This window comes from Triturus cristatus, chromosome 7 (genome assembly GCF_964204655.1).
Source record: "Triturus cristatus chromosome 7, aTriCri1.1, whole genome shotgun sequence".
Taxonomy (NCBI): Eukaryota; Metazoa; Chordata; class Amphibia; order Caudata; family Salamandridae; genus Triturus; species Triturus cristatus.
In genome coordinates this window covers 34,421,576-34,435,519 of record NC_140590.1, presented here as the reverse complement: position 1 = coordinate 34,435,519, position 13,944 = coordinate 34,421,576, and positions in this window count along the sequence as shown.

The window sequence follows — 13,944 nt, the reverse complement described above, 5'->3', positions numbered from 1 at the left end:
GGAGTGGCAGGGCTGTGCCACCTGTGTTCGTGGGTTGACATCACTTCTGGAAGGCATGGGGGTGGCAGGGCTGTACCACCTGTGTTCATGGGTTTGCATCACTTCTGGAAGGCATGGGAGTGGCAGGGCTGTGCCACCTGTGTTCGTGGGTTGACATCACTTCTGGAAGGCATGGGGGTGGCAGGGCTGTACCACCTGTGTTCATGGGTTTGCATCACTTCTGGAAGGCATGGGAGTAGCAGGGCTGTGCCACCTATGTTTGTGGGTTTGTATCATTTCTGGAAGGCGTGGCGATGCCAAGGCTGTGCCACCTGTGTTGGAATCTAATGAAATGTTTTTGCTGTATTGATATGTGTTTGTTCAGCTTAACTTAGCATTCGCGGCACCATTTTACGTTTAGCCGCCATGTTGTGTTATGATCGTGATTTATTCTCTACTCAGCTCTGCTAGAAGCAGCCGTGATGCATTCTTTTTCTCTCTCTCAAGGTTGGGCCTCGCTGTATTAATGAATATATTATTATTGTTAGCGCATATCTTTCTCACAAGATAGATGCCTGCTCCCCCTAGCTAGGCTATGGGCGCAGGTGGAGTGACCTTGGCACACAGATAGTGTGTGCCCAGTCTCAGGATCAAAACGTCTTCTATTGTACCTTCATTGTGTAGCTGGTCCCAACAGTTTGGGCGTGTTTTACTGATTCTAAATCCTACATAATGTAATACCATGAGTTCTGATGTCAGTTCCCTCTGCAGCACCCCAAGCGACTGGGCAGACGGGGCTCCACTATAGTGTACTGAATACATTTATACTTGGTTTGTATTCTCTACTGTCTGACCGACTCTTCATTTGTGTGGAAGGCTGGAGGTGGTCCCGAGTGACCCTAGTGACCCGCAGTGGGTCACTTCCTTCAATTGGTGCCCGAATAGTGACCCCATCGGGGGACCCATCCTTGCCCGCATAGGGGTGAGGAGGTCGGGCCATGTGGGGTCGGACGGGACGGACCAGGGATCCCTGCCCGAGAGAGTCCTGAAGTCGCAGCTGCCCCGTCTGTCTGACCAGTCAGTGCCTCACCCAGCGATCATCCCGGCTGGGGTTCTGAACGGCGAAAACCCTTGGATCTGACCATTTGGTTAGAAGAATTGGCAGTGAAGAAAATTCATTTGCTTGGCGAGTTTGCTTCGGCTTGTATTTGGAGATGGTAACATTTTGGTCTGTATTTGGTGTGATTTGAGGACCGCTTTTGGATTTGGTGCAGTTTTGAAAACCGCTTTTAGTGCATAGTGTCTGTGAGCACTTTGCCGGGCAACTTAGTGAATTTGGCCTACTTTTGAAAATACCCAGTTGTATTAAGTTTTGGGTTTCTTGCTATCATTGTTGTTCTGCTGATGCTCGATTGGAACAAAGTCAGCCAGCGCCTCTGGAAGGCACCCCGAATTTAGACATGTATGTGAAGCCTGACGTGGCCCTATTACGTTTAGTACGCTGTGGCACAAATATACAATGCCGAGTTGCAGTGGCCCTTGACTGGCACCTTTGATGAACAAAAAATTAATTTTCTGCAGGAAAATAGTTTGCCAAACGAAAAAGTCAGACTATGTTTGATTCTCTATGAACTTGGCAGAAAGAGGCTAAACAGAGACGATTGAAAGTAGAGAAAGAGGCTCGAAGGAGAGAACGAAGACATTGACTCAAGAAGCTGTTGCGCATGATAAAGAGAAGCAGGAGATAGGAATTGAGTATGCAGATAGAAAGTTCCGACTGCAGGCTGACGAGTCCTATGTGGCCCGAGAGGAAAAGGATGTTTTTGTAAAGGAATTGTTGGATACTAGACCCCCACCCCCATAAGCCCCACAGAGGATATATCCTGCTCTTCCCCTACAGGCCTCGATGCCTGGTTCTTTTGTCCCTGCTGTTTCTGCTCCTGCTACTACTGATCAGACTACTTTGGCTTCGGCACCCCGTGTCCTATCGCTGTCTCTGCCGTCTGTGGCGACTATAAATGTTATTACCCCTGCCACACCTATTGCTTCAGCGTTTCTTTCGCCAGCCCTTACAACTACGACACAGCCACCAGCAACGTTAATGCCTGGTGCTTCTGTCACTACTCCCACTGTATTCTTACACTCCCCGACGTTAGGGATTAGTGAGATACCAGTAAGTGGACTGACAGATAGAGACTGGAAGAGCATTAAGGAACGTACAGGAGGTGTTGGTTCGGTCAGATGTGGGGGAGGAACAGAAAAGGATGATAGCTAATCAGGCTTCCCAGTGGGCTCAGAATCCCATTTATGGTTTGGATGATGTGTGGAATGTGATGTAAGATTAAGAACCATTTGTGCAACAGCATGCCCTTAAGCATATGTCGGCCAAGTTGATCGGTCCTTTGGAGCAGTGTTTCAAGGATGCGGCACCTCAGATTTTATTTGATATTAAGGATCATGTATATATTTCTGGCATGGCGCATTCTCTGGTTTATGGTAATGTTGCGACGATGATTGCTTATCGACTAAGGCTCCTCGAGAAGAGCCCCATTTCAGTATCTCAGTTCCCGATGCTGGAGGTCCACCCAATTACCACCCTGAAATACCGGAGTTACTAGACCAACATGACGTAGTTATTAGACCAGGGTTATCTGCTTGTTTCCAAGAACAATGGGCCCGATTCACAGAATTAACTTAAGACAAAATCCTAAACTTACTACTTCTGGTATTCACAGAATGCACTTACTACTTTTGGTATTCACAGAATGCACTTACTACTTTTGGTATTCACAGAATGGATTTACGACTACTAACTTTACGTCCGTACTCGGGCCGGAAATTACGGCCCGGAGGTGGAGCTTCCGGCCCGGAGGTGGGGATTCCGGCCGGTGGCAGAGATTTAGCCATGGCTGAAATCTCCACCTCCGGGCGGGAAAAAAACTTCTGCATCTTCGCGATATTTCCGCGTGTTTGCGGAGATTTTTAACATTTTCGCGATAATTTGTGAAAGTGAATTTCGCAAGTTCCGCCCACCCCTACTATTGACCCCTCTGAGCCTGACCCACTTTTTAGGTCTCGCCTGACCCAGCGCATGTGCTGGTCTGGCAAGTCTTTTTAGTGAGGGCTCAAAAAATGCTACCATGGCCAGTCTAGAGCTACAGTGCAGTTGCGCGGGCGAGCGCTTAGGAGCAGAGGCACCATATGGCAAACCTCATCATGCTCATTAAGCGCCCGCGATCACTTTCACTTTTACCCGCGATCACTTTCACGGCGCCCCTTTGATGTTCTCGTTCAAAGTACATCAAACAACATGTTGTTGTGTTAATGCTTTGCTGCGCCCGTTTGACTTACAATGTGCTTTCTCTTTCCACAAACTCGATGTTTGTTTTCCCTTATTTTGATATGCTTTTAGTATTACTGTCACAGACACAACAACAACCACACACACAACCACAACCAAACACACAACCACAACCACACATACAACCAGACGCACAACAACACACACAACCACACAACCACACACACACACACAACCACACACACAACCACGCATACAACCACACACACACACACAACCACACACACACAACCACACACACACAACCACACAGCCACACACACAACCCCACACACAACCCCACACACAACCCCACACACAACCACACAGCCACACACACAACCACACACACAACCCCACACACAACCCCACACACAACCACACACAATCACAACCACAACCCACACACACAACCACAACCACACACACAACCACACCCACAACCACACACACAACCACACACACACAGACAACCACACACAACCACACAACCACACACACACCCACACACACAACCACACACAACCATACCCAATCACACACACAAGCACACACAACCACACCCACACACACAACCACACACACAACCACACACACACAACCACACAAACCACACACACACAACCACTCCCACAACCACACCCACAACCACACACACACAACCACAACCACACCCAACCACACCCACAACCACACACATACAACCACAACCACACACACTCACACACAACCACACACCCACACACAACCAGAGACACAACCACACACACAACCACAACCACACACAACCACACACAACCACACACACAACCACAACCACACACAACTACACACATACGCAACCACACAACCACACCCACAACCACACACACAACGACAACCACACCCAACCACACAACCACACCCACAACCACACCCACAACCACACACAACCACAACCATACACACAACCACACACACACACACCCAACCACAACCAACCGCACACACACAACCACACACACAACACACACAACCACAACCACACACACACAACCACAACCACACACACACACAACCACACACACAACACAACCCCACACACAACCACACACACAACCACAACCACACACACAACCACACTCACAACCACACACACACAACAACACACACAACCACACCCACACACACAACCACACACAACCACACACACAACCACAACCACACACACAACCACACAAACCACACACACACAACCACTCCCACAACCACACCCACATACACACACAACCACAACCACACCCAACCACACCCACAACCACACACACACACAACCACAACCACACACACTCACGCACAACCACACACCCACACAGCCAAACAGAACCAGAGACACAACCACACACACAACCACAACCACACACAACCACACACACACCCACACACACACAACCGCACACAACCACACACACAACCACAACCACACACACAACCACACACACAACCACACACACACACAACCACATACAACCACACACAACCACACCCACACAACCACACACACAACCACAACCAGACCCAACCACACAACCACACCCACAACCACACCCACAACCACACACAACCACATACAACCACAACCATACACACAAACACACACCCAAACACACCCAACCACACCCAACTGCACACACACAACCACACACATAACACATACAACCACAACCACACACACACAGAGCCACAACCACACACACACAACCACACACACAAGACAACCCCACACACAACCACACACACAACCACAACCACACACACAACCACACACAACCACAACCACACACACAACCACACACAGACACAACCACACACACAACCACACATAATCACACACACAACCACACACAACCACACATACAACCACACACAGCCACACACAAACCACGCACACAACCACCCACAACCACCCACACAACTACACACACAACCACACACACAACCACACACACAACCACACACACACAACCACACACACAACCACACACAATCACACACAAACCACACACACTACCACCCACAACCACCCACACAACTATACACACAACCACACACTCAACCACACACACAACCACACACACAACCACATGCACAACCACACACAACCACACACACAACCACAACCACACACAACTACACAAACCACGCACAATCACACACAACACACACACAACCACACACACAACCACACACACAACCACACACACACACAATCACAAACACACACACAAAAACACACCCAACTACACCCAACCACACCCAACCACACATCCACACACACACCCACAACCACACCCATACCCACAACCGCACCCACACACAACCACAACCACAGACACAACCACACTCACAACCACACACAAGCACACACACACAACCACACAACCACACACAACCACACACACAACCACACACACAACCACAACCACACACACAACCACACATACAACCACACACAACCACACATACAACCACACACACATACAACCACACACACAACCACACACACAACCACACACACACACACACAACCACACACACACACTCACAACCACACACACAACCACACACACAACCACACAACAACACATACAACCACACACACAACCACGCACAAACAACCACACACACAACTACACACACAACACACACAACCACACACACACAACCACACACACACACACAACCACACACACAACCACACACACACACACAACTACACACACATCCACACACACAACCACACATACCCACAACCACACACACACACAACTACACACACACACAACCATGCACACACAACACACACACCCACACACACCACACACACCACACACACACACACACAACCACACACACACCCAACCACACACACACACACAACCACACACACATAACCACACACACACAACCACAACCACACACAACCACACACACATACAACCACACACACACAACCACACACACACAACCACCCATACAACCACACATCCACACACACACCCACAACCACACCCGCAACCACACCCACAACCCCACACAACCACACATACAACTACACACACAACCAAACAACAACACACAGCCACACAGCCACACACACACAACCACACACACAACCACACAACCACACACACAACCACCCACACAACCACACAACCACATACACACCACCCACATACACAACCACACACACAACCACACACACACATAACCACACACACACAACCACAACCACACACACACACACAACCACACACACAATCACACCCAACCACACATCCACACCCACACACACAACCACACACACAACCACACACACAACCACACACACACAATCATACACAACTACACACACACAAGCACACACACACAACCACACACACCCACACAGCCACACACACAACCACACACACAACCACACCAAGCATTGGCATTGCCAATAGGTCTTGCCTTTGGGACCTTATAAGTGTTTAGCCATGCAACAGTTGATGTGGTTGCACCAAAGATATTGTGCTGCATAACTAAATACTTAGAAGGTCCCAAAAGCGAGACCTATTGGCTATGCGAATGCTTGTTAATGATCCTTCTGTGCCTGGAGTAGCTAGGTACAATTTGCGCCCTCAACGGGGGAATAGTGCACCAAAGGAAAACTCAGATTAGTTAGGGATGGACTGTGCAAGTTAGGGCATACACTGCTGTAGTACCAACGGTGTTAGTTTAGACAGTGACGAGACTGGTGCACTGTTCCAGACATTGTACAGGGTAAGTTGAGCATGCTCTCCAGGAGGGGAGTACATTACCCTGCAATGTGGGATACGGATCCAAGCTAGGACTGAGCAGCTCCACCACTAGTGCTCAAGATGATGAACAATAGGAGCCTGCCAGTGAGGCTCTAACAGACACTGGGAACATTCACTCCATTATCAGTTTCATTATATACCTTGTTTCACAATGTACCCGTTTGGTCGACCTATTGAGGAGGAGGAACAGCCATATGCAGCACAGCGTTTAGAGCGGGATTGGTCTAGATGGTCTGCTTGGTCCAAAAAGAGTAAGATAGTTTTTGTAGTGATCATAGTGATTTTTTTAATAATGACACTTGGGATAATATGGTTCCTAGAGGAGAAATATCCAGTGCATTCTTTGGTTGGTACAACAACTAGGCCTGGGTGAAAATTTAGTTCCGTTTGCGGAAATTGCGATAATTTGACATTTTCGCATTGCGCGGAGAGCGTGAAAATGTCAAAATTTCCGCATTCCGCAGCTTGGCGATAATTTGTTTCTTGCTCGCGCTGTAAAATAATACATTCTCGCGTGTGCGCGATCGCCTTACCTGAATCCCTGCGTTCGCCGACAAGTTTTCTTTATCCAGTCGCGTTCTCCATGAGATGTTGTATTGTTTTTAGCCATTTGCGCTGTCTCGCGACAGTTCGCGCCCGCAGTGACGTCATGCGTCGCGCGATCACGTCTTTCTTCTCGCGATCATGCACTGCGAGACAACTGAAAACAAGATGGCCGCACCCGCGAGCAACCACATGGGTAAGTTGGCGAGCCACAACCATGCAGAAAATCTCGCGAACATGCGGGAAAAAAACTTCTGCAACTTCGCGATATTTCCGCGTGTTTGCGATAATTTTTAACATTTTTGCGATAATTTGCCAAAGTGGATTTCGCAAATTCCGCCCACCCCTAACAACAACTCCTCTCCCTGAGCATGTTTTTGTTACTCTGGCTCCACACAAGGCAATGCATAGATTGTCTCATACTGAAAATGTTTTTGTGCAAATGTTGCATCAAGTTCACAATGTGTCCAACAAAACAAATTGCTGGGTTCGCGGATTGTTTCCCTCAGTGACTCACAATGTTGAACATTTGTAGTCCATGCCACTGTCATACATTAGTAGTTGTGAGGGCTGGTTCGAATTGCTCAGCATGGTACAGCAACATCCCCCACTCTCTACTCTGAACAAGGCACCTGCTCATTCTCACACTATGGTACAGAATATACAATCTCGTCATAGGGTTCCACTTGGAGGACAGGCAGGACAGGAGGTGTTTGGTACAATGTTTTTAAAGTCTTGTAAATGCATATAAAACTGTAAAGAACGAGACATGCTCCAAATGGAAATGGCTGATTTTCAGGGATTTAACACGTCTGAGTATTTCCAGTCTTTCCTAGCTCGTAATGTTACAGAAGACAAGCCAATGCCAGTGTCAGTGATCAACACAACAGCTATTTTTTGTGTCCAGGGGACAGGGAAGGCAGTGGTAGGGGAGAGCAGATGCAATTCCACATATGAATTGAGAATGACCGATAGTCCACCCTTAATTCCACCCTCCAATGAGTACTTTTTCTGCGGCTCCCACGCTTATGTATAGCTCCCAAGGGGTTGGTTGGGTAGGTGTTATCTCTCTTTCCTTCTTCCCCCTGTGATTGTTACCCCGTCCGATTATCACAGAGCTCATCAGTTGCAGCGTAGGAGTAAGCAGCCTGTCCCGGAGAAAAAGGGTTCTTGATTTGAAGGATGTAGATCAGACAGATACAGCCACACAGCAATTTGAGAATGTTGCAAAGGGCCTTTTCCCCTTTTGGGGCCCTATAGCCAATAGTCTAGAAATTTGTCGGCTCACTAGAGTCGTGGAGGCAGTTATTAATACCACAGCGGACATAGCGACAAATATTACGGCAGAGCTCCAAGCTACGAGATTAGTTACCATGCAAAACCGGATGGTGTTAGATGTCATCCTTGCAGACCCAGGAGAGGACTGTTGTGTAATTGGCAGTTGCTGTTGTATATACATACCTGATTACGCACCGAATGTCTATTCAGCTGTACAGAAATTACATAGATTATCAGCCACAATTAACCAAGAGACAGGTACCTGGACACTATAGGGGTGGTTCTAGAGTTTACTGACGACATGGGGTCGGAAAATACTTATCTTCTTGGTAATAGTGGCAGGCATTATCTTGTCATGTTTTCTGTGTATACACTGCCTCCCAGCAAGTTGTGCCTGCTGTGTCAATGTTCTGATGCCCAAAAGAGAAATACCCATACGTGATAATAATACTGATAATAATACGATGATCATGCTGCAGAAAAGTGTTGAGGAAATGATGAACATACATGAGGGCATATTTGTGTCTAAGTCCTCCCTTGCAATGTCTATTCCTGACTATGAGTATATAGACTTCCTTGAGTGTTGATGTCTTTTTCCAACATGAAAAAGTAATGTCTCCTTCCCTTAGGGTAAAATTAGTTTAGCAAAATACTAAAACGAGGGTCTGTTGGAATCTTATGAAATGTCTTTGCTGTTTTGCTCTGTGTTTGTTCAGCTTAAGTTAGCATTTGCGGCACCATTTTACGTTTAGCCGCCATGTTGTGTTATGATCGTGATTTATTCTCTACTCAGCTCTGCTAGAAGCAGCCGTGATGTGTTCTTTTTCTCTCTCTCAAGGTTAGGCCTTGCTTTACTTAAGAATATATTGTTATTGTTAGCGCATACCTTTCTCACAAGATAGAATCCTGCTCCCACTAGCTAGGCTATGGGCACAGGTGGAGTGACCATGACACACAGATAGTGTGTGTCCAGTCGCAGGATCGAAACTTCTTCTACTGTGTCTTCATTGTGTAGCTGGTTCCAATTGGAAATGTCCAGCTTGCACGTGGTCTACTGATTCTAAACCCTACACAATGTAATACCATGATTTCTGATGTCAGTTCCCTCTGCAGCAGCCCAATTGATTGGGCAGACTGGACTCCACTATAGTGTACTGAATAAACGTATACTTGGTTTGTATTCTCTACTGTCTGACGGACTCTTCATTTGTGTGGAAGGGTGAGAGGTGGTGCGAGTGACCCGAGTGATTCAAAACGGGTCACTTCCTTCACCTGTGTCAGTTGGCTTGCACCATTTCTGGAAGGCATGTGGGATGGCAGGGCGGTGCCACCTCTGTCAGTAGTCTTGCATCACTTGTGGAAGGCATGGGGATGCCAGGGCCGTGCCACCTGTGTCTGTGGGTTTGCATCACTTCTGGAAGACATGGGGTGGCAGTGCTTTGCCACCTTTGTACATGGGTTTGCATCACTTCCGGAAGGCGTGGGGGTGGCAGGACCAAGCCGCCTGTGTCCATGGCGGAGCATCACTTCCTGAAGGCATGGGGATGGTCAGGCAGCATCACCTGTGTACTTGGTTTTGCATCACCTCTGGAAGGCATGGGGACGCCAGGGCCCTGCCACCTGTGTCCGTGGGTTTGCATCACTTCTGGAAGGTGTGGGGATGGCAGGACCGAGCCACCTGTGTCTGTGGTTTTGCATCACTTCTGGAAGGTGGTGGGTTGGCAGGGCTGTGCCACCCGTGTCCAGGGGTTTGCGTCACTTCTGTAAGGCATGGGGATGGCAGGTCTGTGCCTCATGTGTCTGTGGGTTTGTATCATTTCTGGAAGGCATGGGGGTGGCAGGGCTGTGCCACCTGTGTCTGTGGGTTTGCATCACATCTGGAAGACGTGGGTGTGGCAGTGCTGTGCCACCCGTGTGCATGGGTTTGCATCACTTCTGGAAGGCGTGGGCATGGCAGGACCAAGCCACCTGTGTCCATGGGTTTGCATCACTTCTGGAAGGTGTGGAAGGGCCATGCCTCCCATGTCCATGGGTTTGCATTACTTCAGGAAGTTGTGGTGATGTTAGCGCTGAACCGCCCGTGTCTGTGGGCTTGCATCACTTCTGGAATGTGATGGGTTGGTAGGGCTGTTCCACCTGTGTCCGTGGGTTTGCATCACTCTCAGATGGCATGGTAATGGCAGCGCTGTGCCACCTTTGTCCATGGGTTGGCATCACTTTTGGAAGGCGTGGGAATGGAAGGGCCATGCCATCCATGTCCATGGGTTTGCATTACTTCTGTAAGTTGTGGTGATGTTAGGCCTGAACCGCCTGTGTCTGTGGGTTTGCAGCACTTGTTGAAGGCATGGGGGTGGCAGGGCTGTACCACCTGTGTTCGTGGGTGTGCATCACTTCTGGAAGGCATGGTAGTGGCAGGGCTGTGCCACCTGAGTTTGTGGGTTTACATCACTTCTGGAAGGCGTGGCGATGTCAGGGCTGTGCCACCTGTGTTGGAATCTAATTAAATGTTTTTGCTGTATTGATATGTGTTTGTTCAGCTTAACTAAGCATTCGCGGCACCATTGTACGTTTAGCCACCATGTTGTGTTATGATTGTGATTTATTCTCTACTGAGCTCCGCTAGAAGTAGCTGTGATGTGTTCTTTTTCTCTCTCTCAAGGTTGGGCCTTGCTTTACTTAAGAATATATTGTTATTGTTAGCGCATACCTTTCTCACAAGATAGAATCCTGCTTCCACTAGCTAGGCTATGGGCACAGGTGGAGTAACCATGACACACAGATAGTGTGTGCCCAGTCGCAGGATCAAAACTTCTTCTACTGTGTCTTCCTTGTGTAGCTGGTTCCAACTGGAAATGTCCAGTTTGTGCGTGGTTTACTGATTCGAAACCCAACACAATGTAATACCATGAGCTCTGATGTCAGTTCCCTCTGCAGCACGCCAATTGATTGGGCAGACTGGACTCCACTATAGTGTACTGAATAAACGTATTCTTGGTTTGTATTCTCTACTGTCTGACGGACTCTTCATTTGTGTGGAAGTGTGAGAAGTGGTGCGAGTGACCCGAGTGATCTGAAACGATCACTTCCTTCACCTGTGTCAGTTGGCTTGCACCATTTCTGGAAGGCATGTGGGACGGCAGGGCGGTGTCACCTCGGTCCGTAGTCTTGCATCACTTGTGGAAGGCATGGGGATGCCAGGGCTGTGCCACATGTGTCTGTGGGTTTGCATCACTTCTAGAAGGCATGGGGTGGCAGAACCAAGCCGCCTGAGTCCATGGAGGTGCATCACTTCCTAAAGGCGTGGGGGTGATCAGGTCCTGTGTTCTTGGTTTTGCATCACCTCTGGAAGACATGGGGATGCCAGGGCCCGTGTCACCTGTGCCTGAGGGTTTGCATCACTTATGGCAGGCGTGGGGATGGCAGGACCGAGCCACCTGTGTCTGTGGGTTTGCATCACTTCTGGAAGGTGATGTGTTGGTAGGGCTGTGCCACCCGTGTCCAGAGGTTTGCATCACTTCTGTAAGGCATGGGGATGGCAGGTCTGTGCCTCCTGTGTCTGTGGGTTTGCATCATTTCTGGAAGGCATGGTGTGGCAGGGCTGTGCCACCTGTGTCTGGGGGTTTACATCACATCTGGAAGGCGTGGGTGTGGCAGGGCTGTGCCACCCATGTGCATGGGTTTCCATCACTTCTGGAAGGCTGTTGCGGGGATTCTGCTTATGCACAGAACTATGCGCAGGAAACCAGGACCTCAGAGAATTGTGGTGTACCAGAAACTCCCCTCAGAACCAAGAACCCCTTATCCGACTAGCTTAGTGTCCCATTCGTTATCCGAGATTTAGCTTGGCGGTCCCAATGTATAGACAACCCAGAACAAGCGACTTAGATATTCTCAGGATTGGTGGGAATCCGAAATACCTGTTTGTATCTATATATCAGTCCACAACAGAATAACAAAGACACGGTAAAGTTTAAAGAGTTTATTTTATAAACCTCGCATCCTAAGATGCAGTACTTTGGCTAACACAAGCAGACAAATGGTCAAGATCAGAACCATCAGCATTGTTACAATACCATAGAAAATGAAAGGAGCAATCATAATACAAATGACAGTGGAGAGCAACCACCCTCCTTTCTCTAGCAACTAATAGGTTATTATTAGACTAATAGAAGGTCTCTTGGGCATGCACGGGGGACCCCATACCTTATGGATCAGCTTAGTGGAATCACATCACAGGATCAGCTAGGCTCTCTCCTGCAACAGCTCTTCGTTTCGAATGAATCTAAAAACATGCTGCTCTGTAATATTAAAGGATTCGTCTTTCAAATATTGGCAGCTGCATGCATGTTATGGCTAAGAAGTGGTACGATCAACCTGAACACAACAACCTGCACCGTCTAGTGACCCAGACTCGTTCCTTACGCGGTGTACAGACCAAGGTCACTGCTCACTGTTAAGGATGTTAAACAACAGACGGTTCTCATGTGAACCAAAGTCGAGTCAGCAGTTCTCAAATGAATAACATGTAACAACAGTGTCGCGTGCAAAGGCAGCAGAAGCGGCAAGCTGGCTTTCTAACAGCTGACGCGGTTGTGCTAACTTAGCGTTGTTCATAGGGAGTGGCTAACCCATACTACACCCCCCCTTGATCAGACTACTAACCACTAGGGGCGCACTTATCAAGAACGCAGAGTTCAAGTTAGAGAGAACGAACCAACGGCATGAACTATAAGTCCATATAAGGTAAGTGTAAAGTTCGAAAAAAAAATTTCAAGAAGAAAAACTATGTCTGTAGGAAAAAAAACATGAAAGAATGGGGAAAAAGAATGACATCGTTGGATGCACCATGAGTTGATCAGGACAAAGAGTCAATCCATCAAGGTATAGGCACAATAAGTTGCAACAGCCTCCAAGAGGAAATCATTGGAGCGTTCCGCAAAATTATCTGCCATCCAATTTAGCAAG